Source organism: Chiloscyllium plagiosum, unplaced genomic scaffold, assembly GCF_037043375.1.
Source record: "Chiloscyllium plagiosum isolate Xiang-an unplaced genomic scaffold, Cpla_swu_hap1 HiC_scaffold_18, whole genome shotgun sequence".
Classification (NCBI taxonomy): domain Eukaryota; kingdom Metazoa; phylum Chordata; class Chondrichthyes; order Orectolobiformes; family Hemiscylliidae; genus Chiloscyllium; species Chiloscyllium plagiosum.
Genome location: NW_028270156.1, coordinates 78,695,124 through 78,710,003, shown reverse-complemented (window position 1 = coordinate 78,710,003; position 14,880 = coordinate 78,695,124). Strand labels below are relative to the sequence as shown.

The 14,880-nt window shown below is 46.3% G+C and overlaps 1 protein-coding gene across 2 annotated transcripts in view; it reads right to left on the bottom strand.

Moving 5' to 3' along the window:
* The window catches only part of slc39a13 (solute carrier family 39 member 13), a 63,110-nt gene extending 49,471 nt beyond the window's left edge, over nt 1-13,639 (bottom strand). For both annotated transcript variants that reach the window (XM_087996819.1, XM_087996820.1), the window contains exon 1: nt 13,485-13,639. The gene's annotated coding sequence lies outside the window, so the exon portion shown is untranslated. The remainder of the gene's footprint in view (nt 1-13,484) is intronic.
* Nucleotides 13,640-14,880: the final 1,241 nt, after the last annotated feature.

Below are 14,880 nucleotides of genomic sequence, written 5' to 3'. Positions count from 1 at the left end.
CCTATGAAAACTTTAGGGTTTTCCTTGATCCTATCTGCCAATGATTTATGCCTCTCCTGGCTCTTCTTAGGTCTCTCTAAGTCTTTCCTGGCTAACTTGTAACTCTCAAGCGCCCTAACTGAGCCTTCACATCTTATCCTAATATAAGCCACTTTCTTCCTCTTGACATGAGATTCAACTTTCTTAGTAAACCATGGCTCGCTCACTCGATCACTTCATCCCTGCCTGACAGGTACATATTTATCAAGGACACGCAGTAGCTGTTCCTTGGATAAGCTCCACATTTCAACTGTGCCCATCCCAAGCATCATTGCCTTTTACCCCAGTATAACTCTTGCCCTGCGATATATACCTGTCACTTTCCATCACTAAAGTAAACATAACAAAGTAAACAAACATCACTATCACCAAAGTACTTATCCACTTCCAAATCTAACACCTGGCTGAGTTCAATGCCCAGTACCAAATCCAATGTGGTCTCATCCTTTGTTGGCCTGTCTACATAATGTGTCAGGAAACCATCCTGCACACATTGGACAAAAACTGACCCATCTAAAGTACTTGAACTATAATATTCCTCGTCAATATTTGGAAAGTTAAAGACAGCTACCCTGTTGTTTTAAAAAATTCTCAAGGTCAGGTTCGTAGGAGAGTAGTCTGACACAGAACAAACGACCAAGAGGCGAGTCTGCTAGAATATGGGCATTTTATTCCCCGCAGCGTCGCCACAACGGGTCTGGCTTATACTCACTCTACATGTTACCAAAACTGGGAGCCGTCAGTTCTCGTAGAGCGGTTGCCAACAACCCACGCTCGGCAGTTAAACGTAACCCCGGAGCAGACTCACCGAACTGGAGACTTTTCCAGCTGATATACTCTTTTCCAGATATAAACATTCATGTGAACAGCAGAGCAAGGCTAAAAAACACATTCCATTCTGGTTACATACAGATAAGAAGATTCACACGGGACTAAGCAACACCTCCATTCCGGTTAGATTCACACATGTATTGGGACATAATTTTTAACCGTTTCACCACATTCCACTGCTTGGAATTTTACACCACACCTGTCACTCGCACTCCTATCCAGAATCAACTTTGCAATCCTTTCCTTTATATCTCTGGAACTATTCAGAGCCCTATAGAAAACTCCCAACAGGGTGACCTCTGCTTTCCTGTTTCTAACCTCAACACATACTACCTCAGTAGAGGAGTCCCCAAACATCATTTTTGCCACCGTAATACTGTCCTTGACTAACAATGGCACAATTTCCCCTCTTTTATTATCTTCTTTGTTCTTACAGAAAAATCTAAACCCCGAATCTGAAACAACCATTCCTGTCCCTGCTCTATCCATGTGTCCGAAATGGCCACATCGAAGTCCCAGGTACCAACGCATGCTGCAAGATCACCCACCTTATTCTGGATGTTCCTGCCATTGAAATAGACACACTTCAAACCACCTTCCTGCTTGCCACCTTGAAACCATATTTTTGACCTCACTACTCTCAACCTCCCGGACACTGGAACTACAATTGATGTTGCCATCCCCCTGCTCAATTAGTTTAAACCCTCCTGAAGAGCATTAGAAAATTCAACACTCCCCCACCCCACCCCCACTCCAGGATATTGGTACCCCTCGAGTTCAGGTGTAGATCATCCTGTTTGTAGAGGTCCCATCTACCCCAGAATGAGCCCCAAATATCCAGGTATCCGAAACCCTCCCTCCAGCACCATCCCTGTAGCCACATGGTCAACTCCTGTCTCTCCCTATTCCTTGCCTCACAAGCATGTGGCACGGGCAATGAACCAGAGACAACTCTTTGTTCTAGTTCCAAGCTTCCACCCTTGCTCCCTGAATTTCTGCCTTAAAACCCCATCCCCTTTTCCTACCTATGTCATTAGTGCACACGTGGATCATAACTTGGGGCTGTTCCCTCTCCCCCTCAAGGATCCTGAAACCACGACCCGAGACATCACGAACCCGTCACAAATTGTTTTCTCCGACAAAGTGATTTGGAACATTCTGTTGACTCACAATTCTTTTACATTTCTGAAAATTCCTGTCCGGTCCTGCAGCTGTTTGACAGATTAAATCCAATTCCATGATTCATTCAGACACGTTGCCACTGAAATTATTTGCAAGTATTCACCAAAAAACGCCCTCCTTTGATATTCCCCAAGGGTACATATTAATGCAAGCAACACCTCAGAACATTGACATAGCTTTTGGCACACGATTAATAAACAGCAATCCTACCACTAATACCCTCCAAACCAACTTACCTGATCCCACTTTGTGCTCCACTTTACACTGTCTATTTACATATTCTCACAATCCAACTTCTCCCCTGCCCCCACACAAGTCAATTGCCCAGACCAGTCCCTTCACAACCCAGATAGCCCTCCCAAATAATCAGAATTACTCCCCCTTACCCAAATTAACACACCCAGCAACCTACCTACCCCTCCAACATGACCAATCTCCTAGCGTAAGCAGCTCTGCCTCACTAATATAACTACATCCCTCCCCAGCCTGGGGAGGGATGTAGTTATATTAGTGATTGAGATGGCTATGTCCCATCTGGGTCAACACTCCATGGCCAATTCAACTACCTTCCCTGAGCACATGACTATGCCCTGTTTGAATTGAACATCTTCCTTGAACTGACACACCTCCCAATGAACTGACCTGTCAACTGGCTTAACTGCTTCATCAGTGTCCACTGCCCTAACCATTCGTCACTACATATCCACTCCTTAACAGATTTGGATTTTTAAAAGCATAACAGCATACAGCAGCTAATACCATATACAGGGGATGTGCACTGCTCTTTCTTTGATTCTACTGTGTTCAAAGGGCTGATACTCGAGACACTACACAGACAATTTCTGTGTCGGCTAGGACCAGACAACTCTGGTGCGTGGAGTCAGTCAACTCTTTTCACATAGCAGCAATGACTCATAGGTCAATACAGTTTAGGGTTATCTTTTTTTAATTGGATATTTTGAAGCTTTTAAAGACAAAGAAATGAATTGTATCTACGTCAGGGTACCAAAGTACACCATGGCTACTGCGTCTTCCAATTACAGATACCTCAAAATCTGGCACTGGCTGGACAGAGCCATCTGGACTTTTGCCATTTGCTGCAAAGAATGGCATCAATCCCTTTCATTATACTGTCCGCCATTACCACCACATTCCTTCTTCGTTCCCACATCTGGAATGGCTTCCTATGCGATGGTCAGTTCGCTCATCCACCCTACAGCCATAATTCTCATTCAAAGAAGCTGGGAAAACCTCAAACCTGTTGTACAGTTGCTAAGGCTGTGGCTTCTGTCCTTTTGTCTCCTCACTTGTTCACTTACAGTCATACTGTCCTGTCCCTGACCACTGAGAAAATCAGAAGACCATACCATAAAGGGCTGTGACTGCCTCCAGAACAAAGAGTCTAGGTAACTTTCCACCTCCTCGATGTACTGCAGTGTCTGTATTTCAGGCATTTGCTGATGTTCCTGCAATCACAAGCACTGACTGCAGATGTATTTGCCCTGGATCAGGTAGGCATCCAGAAGCTCTCATTATTCTTCAAGTGCAGCACATCACCTGATCTGTCATCCCCATGTTAATTATATCAAATATGAATTAGTAGAAGCTTACACCCCCCAAAAAGGGTTTTAAGCAATTTGTAAACTTTACAAGACTTATGAAATAAGAGGTACAGTTACTCATAATACCAATTACTGTTTTATCTTTTAAATTAAAACAAAGAATTGCAGATGCTGCAAATCTAAAACATGTAAATTGCTGGAGAAACTCAGCAGACTCTGTCTGCATCCATGGAGAGAAAGAGTGAACATTTTGGGTCCAGTGATGCTTCTTCAGAACTGACGGCAGACAGGTAATAGTCATAGAGTCATAAAATATAAAACAGACTCTTCGATCCAATTCTTCTGCGTTGACCGGATATCCCAATCTCACCTAGTCCCATTTGCCAGCATATGGCTCATATCTCTCTAAACCCTTCTTATTCATATACCCATCCAGATGCTTTGTAATGTTGTAGTTGTACCCACCTCCACCACTTCTGCTGTGATTCGTTCCATACATGCATCACCCTTTGCATGAAAAATTGCCCCTCAGGCTCCTTTTAAATCTTTTCCCCTCTCACCTTAAACCTATGCCCTCTAGTTTTGGACTTCCCCATCTGAGGAAAAAGACCTTGATTAATCACCCTATCCACGCTCATGATTTTATAAATCTCTGAGGTCACCCCTCAGTCTCCGACGCTCCAAGGAAAAAAGCCCCAACCTTATTCAGCTTCTCCCTGTAGTTCAAATCCTCCAGTCAAAGCCACATCCTTGTAAATCTTTCCTGCACCCTCTCAAGTTTAACAAGATCCTTCCAATAGAAGGGTGACCAGATTTGTATGCAGTATTTCAGAAGTGGCCTCACCAATGTCCTGTACCACTGCAACATGACATCACAACTTCTATACACAATGTTATGACCATCGAAGGCAAGCATGCCAAATAGCTTCTCAACCACCCTGTCTCCTGATTTTCAGGGCATTATGCACCTGCACCCCTAGGTCTCTTTGTTCAACAACATTTCCCAAGGACTGACCAATCACTGTATAAGTGCTGCCCTGGTTTGCCATACCAAAATTCAACAACTGGACCTCACATTTATCTAAATTAAATTTCACCTGAGATTCCTTACTGCATTGACCCATCTGATCAGGGTCCCGTTGTACTCTGAGATAAACTTCTTCACTGTACACTACACCACCAATCTGCAAACTTATGAACCATATCTCCAATATTCACATCCAAATCATTGATATGAATGGCAAAAAGCGTGGAAGCAGCACTGGTCACAGGTCTGCAGTCCAAAAAACATTCCTCCATCCTCTGTCTCCTATCTTCAGGCCAAATTTGTATCCATTTGGCTAGTTCCCCTGGATCCCATGTAACTCAACGTTACTAACCAGTCTACCATGCAGAACCTTGTCAAATGCTTTACTGAAGTCCATATAGACAACGTCTACTGCTCTGCCTTCATCAATCTTCTTTATTATCTCTTCAAAAAACTCAAAGTTAATGAGGTGTGATTTTCCAAAGCCATGCTGACTATCCCTAATCAGTCCTTGCCTTTCCAAATGCACAGAAATCCTGTCCCTCAGAATCACCTCCAACATTAACACTGACTCACCAATCTATACTTTCCTGGCTTTTCCTTACAGCCTTTCATAACTAATGGCACCACATTAGCCAACTCCCAGTCATGGCACCTCACCCATGGCTATCGATGATACAAACATCTCAGCAAGGGGTCTAGCAATTTCTTCCCTAGCTTCCCACAAAGTTCCTTGAAACACCTGTTCAGGTCCCAGGGATTTAACTACCTTTAGCATTTTAAGACCTCCAGCACCTCCAGTTCGGCAATATATGGACACTTTTCAAGATATCGCTATTTATTTCCCCAAGTACCCTAGCATCCATGTCCTTCTCTGCAGTAAATACTGATGTGAAATACCCATTTAGTATGTCAGCTATCTCCCATGATTCCACACATCGATAACCTTGTTGACATGTAAATAGGCCCTATTTTGTCTCTATTTACTCTTTTACCTCTAATATATTTATAGAATCAAGGAGAGTCCAAAGAGATTTATGACCTCTTTTTGCCCTCCTGACTTCCCTCTTAAGTATACTCCTACTACCCTTATCCTTTTCTCGGGATTCATTCAATCCCGGCTGTTTGTACTTGATAATATGCCTTGTTCTTTTTCTTGACCAGAGCCTCAATTTCTCTGGGCATCCAGTATTTCCTACACCTATCTTCACACTAACTGGATGGGGGTTGGGGGTCTTGCTGCTGCTGTAAGACAATGCTAACAAGGTCATCATCCCTTTTCCACCCATATAGCTTCACTGGACAGTCTCCCAGGAATATCCTAAGTACAGCCATGATGTTCTCACGAACCAAAAATGCCACTCCCCTCCTCTCTTGCCTTCCTTTCTACATTTCTTGTAACATCTGTACCGTGGAATATTAAGCTGCCAGTCCTGCCCATTCCTGGGGCCTTGTTTCTGTGATAGGTATGATATCCTAGGCACATGTTCCCAACCACACCCTAAGTTCATCTACCTAACCCGTCAGGCTTCTTGCATTGAAGTAAATGCAGTTTAATTTATCAGTCTTAACTCGTTCTCTATCAAGCCTTGTCTGCCTTTACTATTCAACTTGCTCTCCTTATCTACAGTAACAGCCTCAGCCTTTTCTCAATATCGCTTTGGTTTCCATTCCTTACTAGTTTAAAGCCTCCCGAGTGACATTAGCAAATGTGCCCACAAGGATGTTGGTCCCTTCCAATTTAAGTGGAACCTATATCTCTTATACAGGTCATTTCTACCCCTGAAGAGATCCCAATGGTCCAAAAATGTGAATGATTGCTTCCCACACCAGCTCCTCAGCCACACATCTGTCTGCTCTATCCTCCTATTCCTACTCTCGCTAGCACATGGCAGTCCAAATATTACTACCCTTGAGGCCCTATTATTTAAATGGCCTACCTGGTTTCCTATATTCTACCTGCAAAACCCCAATCCTTTCCTTACCTATGTCAATGGTACCAACATGACCAATGACCATACTCCCCTTTCAGAATATTCTGCTACCCCCTCCAAGACATCCTTTGCCTTGGCACCAGGGAAGCAAAACACCATCTTCCTGTCTTGCTGACAACTGCAAAAATGCCCATCTATGCCCCAGACTAACAAGTACTCTACTACAATCAATTGCTTGGAACCTGACATACACCTCATTCTAGCAGTACCAGAAACCTGGCTGTCCACCCTATACTCCCAAGAGGCCACCTCCGCTACAGTATCCAAAACAGCATACCTGCTTGAGATGGGTAAAACCACAGGAGTATCCTGCACTACCTGGCTACCTCTCCTACCATTCCTAGTGATCAACCATCTACCTAACTGTATCTGTGGTGTCTCCATCACCCTGAAATTGCCATTCATCACATCCCCTTGCTCTTGTAAACCCTTCACTGCCTCTAACTGCCCCTCCAACTAATCCACACTGTCTGTTAGGATTTGCAACCAAACACACTTCCTGCAGACAAAGTCTCCAGGAATATTCATATTCTTCTTGATCTTCCACATCTGACAGGAAGAGCACATCACCCTACTAAAAACTACTTCTACCCTTTAACAATCTACACACCAGAAATTACTGAAAACCAAATACTGCAATTTAAGCCAAGTGGGTTGTATTAGCACAGTCTTAGTGCTCAAAAACACTGCTCCAGGATAACTTAATAACAATCCTTAATATTAAAAATCAACCAGAGACAAATCACATTATAAACTTTAAATAAATGCCCTGACCTTACTCACTATTAGAGAAATAGTGGCATTTATGCAGAAGGGGCAGGAGAGGGAGCTGGAGGTAAAGGATTAAGCAATAAGTGGACATGGACCCCAAAGAGCAAGACAGTTAGGCAAACTATGTGATGGCTGATGTTAAGCCAGGGAGAAGGAAGAGCTGCCAATGGGGAGCATAAATAGGTGAAAATGGGTTGGCTGTGCTAAAAGCAGCCATGTGATAACAGAGCCTGGGGTGAGTAAAAGACTCAGAAGAAGGTGTTGTGAAGCTAAAATTATTGAACTCAATATTGAACTCCTGAAGCCTGCAGAGTCCCCAAGTGGAAGTTGTTCTTCCAGCTTGTGTTGAGCCTCACTGGAGAACTGCAGCAAGACAGAAATGCTGGCCTGGGAACATGGTGGTGTGTTGAAGTGGCAGGTAACTGGAAGCTCGGGGTCATTCTGCAGACAGGATACAGATGTACCGCAATGCGGCCACCCAGTCTGCGTTTCATATCCCCAGTGCAGAGGAGTCCACAAGGTGAGCAACAACTACAGTAGACTAGATTGAGTGATGTACAGGTAAATTACTACTTAACCTGGATAGTGTATCTGGAGCTTTGGATAGTGAGAGAGGAAATTAACAGGCAGGCGTTACACCTTCTGCAGTTGCCATTGGAAAGCCTTGGGGGTGGAGGAGGAGGGGCCAAGGGTACCCCAGAGGGAATAGTCCTTACCAATGCTGACAAGGGAGGGGAATGTGCATCTGGTGTGGCATCCTGCTGGAGGTGATAGAAATGGCAGATTATGATCCTTTGGATGCAGATCCTGGTCAGGTGAAAAGCGAGGACCAACGCACTCTCTTGGTGTTATGGGAGGGAAAGGGAAGGGGTGAGGGCAGATGTGCAGGAAATGTATTGGACACAGTTGAGGGACCTGTTCAGTGGCAGGAATCCTCGACTGAGGAACAAGGTAGATATTTCTGAGGCCCCCCTTCAGAAGACAGCATTATTAGAACAGACGCAACGGAGGCAGAAAAACTGGAAGAATGGAGTGGAGCCTTTATAGAAATCAGGGCATAAGGTTGTATAATCCAGGCAACTGAGAGAGTTTGTAATAGAATATCGGTGGCCAGCCTTTCCCCAGAAATGGAAACAGATGTCGAGTAAGGAAAGGGAGGAGTCAGAGATTGACCAGCTGAAGATGAGAGAAGGCAGGAAATCGAAAAATTTCTCCTGTTCCAGACGGGAGAGGGAAGCAGCATTTGATGATGTCATCAACATACCAGAGAAAGAATTGTGAAAAAGGACCAGAGGAGAAGTGGAACAAGGAATGTTCCACGTACCTGACAAAGAGACATGCACCACTGTGGCTCATGCAGGTACACAGGACAAAGTGGGGACTGCAGATGCTGGATATCAGAGTCAAAAAGTGTGGCACTGGAAAAGTACAACCAGTCAGGCAGCATCTGAGGAGCAGGACTGTCAACATTTCAAGCATAAACTCTTCATTAGGCATGATAGTGAGGTGGAAATATCACATTCCTGATGAAAAGCTTATGCTCGAAACGTCGAGTTTCCTGCTCCTCGAATGCTGCCTGACCGGCTGTGCTTTTTCAGCACCACACGTTTTGGCCCATGGCAAACATATCTTTGATATCAACAACACTTTTGATAAAGTCCCACATGGGAAACTGACAAGAAAGGAGAGAGCCTATGGGATCCAAGAAAATTTGCTGAGTGGCAGGAAGCTGAGGGTTATTGGTAAGGGGTGTTTTACCAACTGGAAGTATGTGTTCAGTGAGGTCCCACAGGGATCAGCGTTGTGGCTCTTGCAGTTGGTGGGGTAGCATAGTGGCTCAGTGATTAGTACTGCTGTCTCCCAGAGACCTGGGTTTGATTCTACCCTCAGACAACTGTCTGTGTGGAGTTTGCACATTCTCCCACATCTGCGTGGGTTTCCTCTAGATGCTCCGGTTTCCTCCCATAGTCCAAAAATGTGCAGATAAGCTGAATTTGCCATGCTAAATTGCTCATAATATCCAGGGATGTGTAGGTGAGATGGGTTAGCCATGGGTTATGCAGGGTTAAAGATATAGGTTGGGGTGGTGGGTTGTGGAGATGTTCTTTGGAGGGTCGGTGTGGACCCGATGGGCTGAATGGCCTGCTTTCACACTATGATCTAAATGATCGATACCTCCTACATTCAAATTTAAATCAGTAAGTTCACAGATGATACAAAAAATGACAGGATGGTAATTAGTGAGGAGGATAGCCTTAGATTACAGGAAGGTATGGCTGAGCTGGTCAGATGGGCTGAACAACGGCGAATGGGATTCAATCCAGAGAAGTGTGAGGTGATGCACTTGGGGAGGATGAATAAAGCAAGTGAATACATGATGAGCTGTAGGACCCTGGGAAGCACTGAAGATCAGAGGGACTTTGGTGTGCTTACACATTGGTCCCTTAAGGACAGATGGATCAAGTAGTTAAGAAGGTGTATACTTGCCTTTATTAGTTGAAGCACTGAGTTTAATAGAAAGGTGGCGATTCTGGAACTACATAAAATATCAGTTAGGCCAGAGCTAGAATACTGTGTCAGTTCTGGAATCCACATAACTGGATGGATGTGATAGCACTGGAGAAAGTACAGAGAGGCATTACAAGGACGTAGCCTGGGATGTAGGCTTTCAATTATGAAAAGAAATTGGACCGACAAGTTGTTTTCCTTAGAAGAGGAGAGATGGAGAAGGGGACATGATTGAGATGTATAAAGTCATGGGACACATAGGTAGGAGAGATAGGAAGAGATTTTTCCTCTTGATAGAGAGATTAATGACAGATGATATAAATAAAAGGACAGAAAGTTTAGATGTGATGTGAGGATCATAGAGGAATCACAGTGCAGCAAAAAAATTTAGCCCATCAGGTCTGCACTCACCATCCAAACAGTATCCTATCCAGACCCCCAACGTATCCCGGTAACCCTGCATTTAATTTAGCTAAGTCACCCAGCCTGCATATCCCCGGACTCTATGGGGCAATTTAGCATTGCCAATCCATTGCACATCTTTGGAGGAAACCTGAGCACCTGGCAGAAACCGAGGTAGACATGGGGATAACGTACAAACTCCACACATTCACCCAAGGCTGGAATTGAACCCGGGTCCTGGTACTGAGAGGCAGCAGTGCTTACCATTGCACTCTGTGCCACTCCATTTTGGGTGAGGAAAAACATTTTCATCGAGAGGTCAGAGAGTAGTGGGAATCTGGAACTCATTGCCTTTAAGAGTGATAGACACCAAAACCATTATAACATTGAAGAAGTATTTCAATGAACACTTGCAATGCCAAGGCATACAAGACTATGGCCAAGTGCTGTAAAATGGGATTCGCACAGTTAGATGCTTGGTTCTGATCGGCACAACTTACTTGATGGACCAAGGGGCCTTTTTCCGTGTTGTCGATCTCTATAGCTTTGACTCTATAGCGATATTATCCGCCACAGATTCACCTGCACCTCCACCCACATCATCTACTGCATCCGCTGCAGCCGGTGTGGCCTCCTCTATATTGGGGAGACAGGCCGCCTACTTGCGGAGCGATTCAGGGAGCACCTCTGGGCCACCCGGACGAACCAACCCAACCAACCTGTGGCACAGCATTTCAACTCCCCCTCCCACTCCACCGAGGATATGCAGGTCATTGGACTCATCCACCGCCAAACCACAACAACCCGACGGTCGGAGGAGGAGCGTCTTATCTTCCGACTGGGAACCCTCCAACCGCAGGGGATGAACTTGGACTTCACCAGTTTCTTCATCCCCCCTCCCCCCACCTTGTCTCAGCCGGATCCTTCCAGCCCGGCACCGCCTTCCTGACCTGCAGTCTTCTTCTTGACCTCTCCGCCTCCACCCTACTCCGACCTATCACCCTCACCTTGACCTCTTTCCACCTATCACATTTCCAACTCCCCTCCTCCAAGTCCCTCCTCCCTACCTTTTATCTTCTCCTGCTGAACACTCTCTGCTCATTCCTGAAGAAGGGCCTGTGCCCGAAACGTCGAATCTCCTGTTCCCTGGATGCTGCCTGACCTGCTGTGCTGTTCCAGCAATAAAGTTTCAACTTTGATCTCCAGCATCTGCAGACCTCACTTTCTCCTCCAGCTTTGACTCTATCATTACTTGGCTTTTGTCTTACTCAGGCAAAACCTCCCTCACACTGACTGTGCACTCATTTACTAATAGTTCCAAAATAAGTGAGAAAATAGGGCAGCTACCACGTTCTGCAAGATTGAATGGTGTAATTTTTACAGATGCAATTCAAATTGGTGTTCCTATGATTATATATCTTGGGATGAACATTTGAAACAGATGAGAATTCTACACAGCACCTGAAGGTCAATTCAAGCTCCACCTGTGTTGCCAAATGCATGTTCGAACAGCAAAGACTAGACTCAACAGCAACAGTTGTGGATGACTTGCACTCCCTCAGTTCCCTCCAATATAACTATATTGGTGTACGGGTGGATTCTACGGGTGTATATTACAAGCTGGCCTTATCAACAATCTGGGGAGGATATGCAATCTGGGTTTCAGATATAACCTTGTATTTGTACAGTCTGGGGCTCTCAGAAACTCTGAGGGTGTATGTACAATCTGTATTGTATTTCTACAATTGGGGTTGTACAGATGCACAAGCTGGGGATGCATATACCCTCTGGACATTTATACACAATCTGGAGGAACATACTCTATCTGGGATTCTTTTATATATATGGGTGCAGAACCTAGGGGTACTTATAATCTGCAGGTATTTATGATTGTTGGGATATATACACTTGGGGGCAGTGTATACATTTTGGGTTGTATATGTAATCTTTGGTGTCGATGCATTCTTGGGTGTGTACAAAATCTGGAGTTGTATACACAATCTGGGAGGGGTTACATACAACTATCTCCAGGTATATACTCTCTGTGGGATGTAGATGGTCAAAGGTTGTTAACACAATCTGGGGTTGTATCCGCAATCTGAAGGGGTGTACAAAATATGGAGACACATTCAGAAATGGAGAGGTATCTACATCCTGGGAGGTTTTACACAGTGGGGGTTAGGTAACAATCTACATATGTACACACAGAGGTTGTAGGCACAATCTAAACTCTGGGGGGGTATAAACAATCTGGAAAGGTATTTACACGAGGGAATGTATGCACACCTAGGGGTTGTATTCAACATGTTGGAGGTTCCATACACTCCAAAGATGCATCTGCAGTCTGGAGTTGTATCTAAAATCTAAGGTATGTACAGACAATCTGGTGTTGTATCCACATTCCAGTGAGAATACACACTCTTGGGGTGTGCCTACAATTTGGGGATCATATACATTCTGGAGGAGGTACATGCACAACCTGGAGCTGTGTACACACAGAGTTAAATACACATTCTGGGTTATGGACATTCAAGGGCTTTCTACACATTGGAAGCTATGTGCACTCTGGCGTATGTACACACTCTGGAGGTTATATACACAGTCTGGGGGGGTATATACATTAAGGGTTTGAATCCATAATCTGGGGCTGTGTCCATACACTGGTATATGTATACTGGGGTTTATGTACACACTGGAGCTGTGCACACACTCTAGGGGTTATAGTCATTCTGCATGTACTCTCTCAGAGGATGCTGCCTTACCCGCTGTGATTTCCAGCATTTTTTTTCAGTACAGATTCCAGTAATTTGCTCCTGGTGAATGCACAAACTCTGGGGGTTACATACACACTGGATGGAGTATGTACACATTCTGGGGGTTATACCCATTCGCGTACTCCCTGACGGTTACATACACTCTGGGATATTTACACGGGGAGGGGGGGGGGCTATATACACACTGGAGGTGTGAGTACAAATCTCAGCGTTATATACTCTCCGGGTTTGTACACACAGTGGAGGTTATAACCACATTGGAGTCGAGGTGAACGTGAGCAGCCTCGGGCACAGTTTGTGGAGATGCCGTTAACTTTGGGAAAAGTTGATGAGTTTGTGGGCGTCGCGGCGCCCCCAGTCGCGAACTCGGTACGATGGGAGCGGTAATACTCACCACCCCAGGCCACAGCGACACTCGGGTCAAGCCTCAGCGAGAGGACTGTCCCTCCAGGCCAGGGACAGGAGCAGTCACTGCCGCCGCCGTGTCCCCCTCACTCGCCCTGCGAACCCGATCATCCAGCCGCGGCCACGTAGTCAGCGGAGAACGTGAGGCTCGAGCGTGCGCGGACACGCCGGAATGCCCGGGTACGAGCATCAGCCCGCAGCCACGGACGGAGCCGCCCATGCGCAGTACGGCCTCGCCCCATTCCGCTGTGGTCCCGCCCAGCTGGCCGGGCGCGCGCAGCTGATTTCATTTTCTGCTCGAGACGCAACCGTCAACCCTGGGCCCATCCACCAGTGCAGCCTCTCAGTCCCTGACAAATCCCCAGCCACCATCCCCTCAGTCCCTGACAAATCCCCATCCACCATCCCTTCAGACCCGGACAAATCCCCATCCACCATCCCCTCAGACCCGGACAAATCCCCATCCACCATCCCTTCAGACCCGGACAAATCCCCATCCACCATCCCCTCAGACCCTGACAAATCCCCATCCACCATCCCCTCAGACCCTGACAAATCCCCATCCACCATCCTCTCAGACCCTGACAAATCCCCATCCACCATCCCCTCAGACCCTGACAAATCCCCATCCACCATCCCCTCAGACCCTGACAAATCCCCAGCCACCATCCCCTCAGACCTTGACAAATCCCCATCATCCATCCTCTCGGACCCTGACAAATCCCCAGCCACCATCCCCTCAGACCCTGACAAATCCCCAGCCATCATCCTCTCAGACCCTGACAAATCCCCATCATCCATCCTCTCGGACCCTGACAAATCCCCATCCACCAGCGCAGCCTCTCAGTCCCTGACAAATCCCCATCCACCATCCCGTCAGACCCTGACAATCCCCAACCACCATCCCCTCAGACCCTGACAAATCCCCATCCACCATCCCGTCAGACCCTGACAAATCCCCATCCACCAGCGCAGCCTCTCAGACCCTGACAAATCCCCATCCACCAGCGCAGCCTCTCAGTCCCTGACAAATCCCCATCCACCATCCCCTCAGACCCTGACAAATCCCCATCCACCATCCCTTCAGACCCTGACAAATCCCCATCCACCATCCCATCAGACCCTGACAAATCCCCATCCAACATCCTGTCAGACCCTGACAAATCCCCATCCACCATCCCGTCAGACCCTGACAATCCCCAACCACCATCCCCTCAGACCCTGACAAATCCCCATCCACCATCCCGTCAGACCCTGACAAATCCCCATCCACCAGCGCAGCCTCTCAGACCCTGACAAATCCCCATCCACCAGCGCAGCCTCTCAGTCCCTGACAAATCCCCATCCACCATCCCCTCAGACCCTGACAAATCCCCATCCACCAT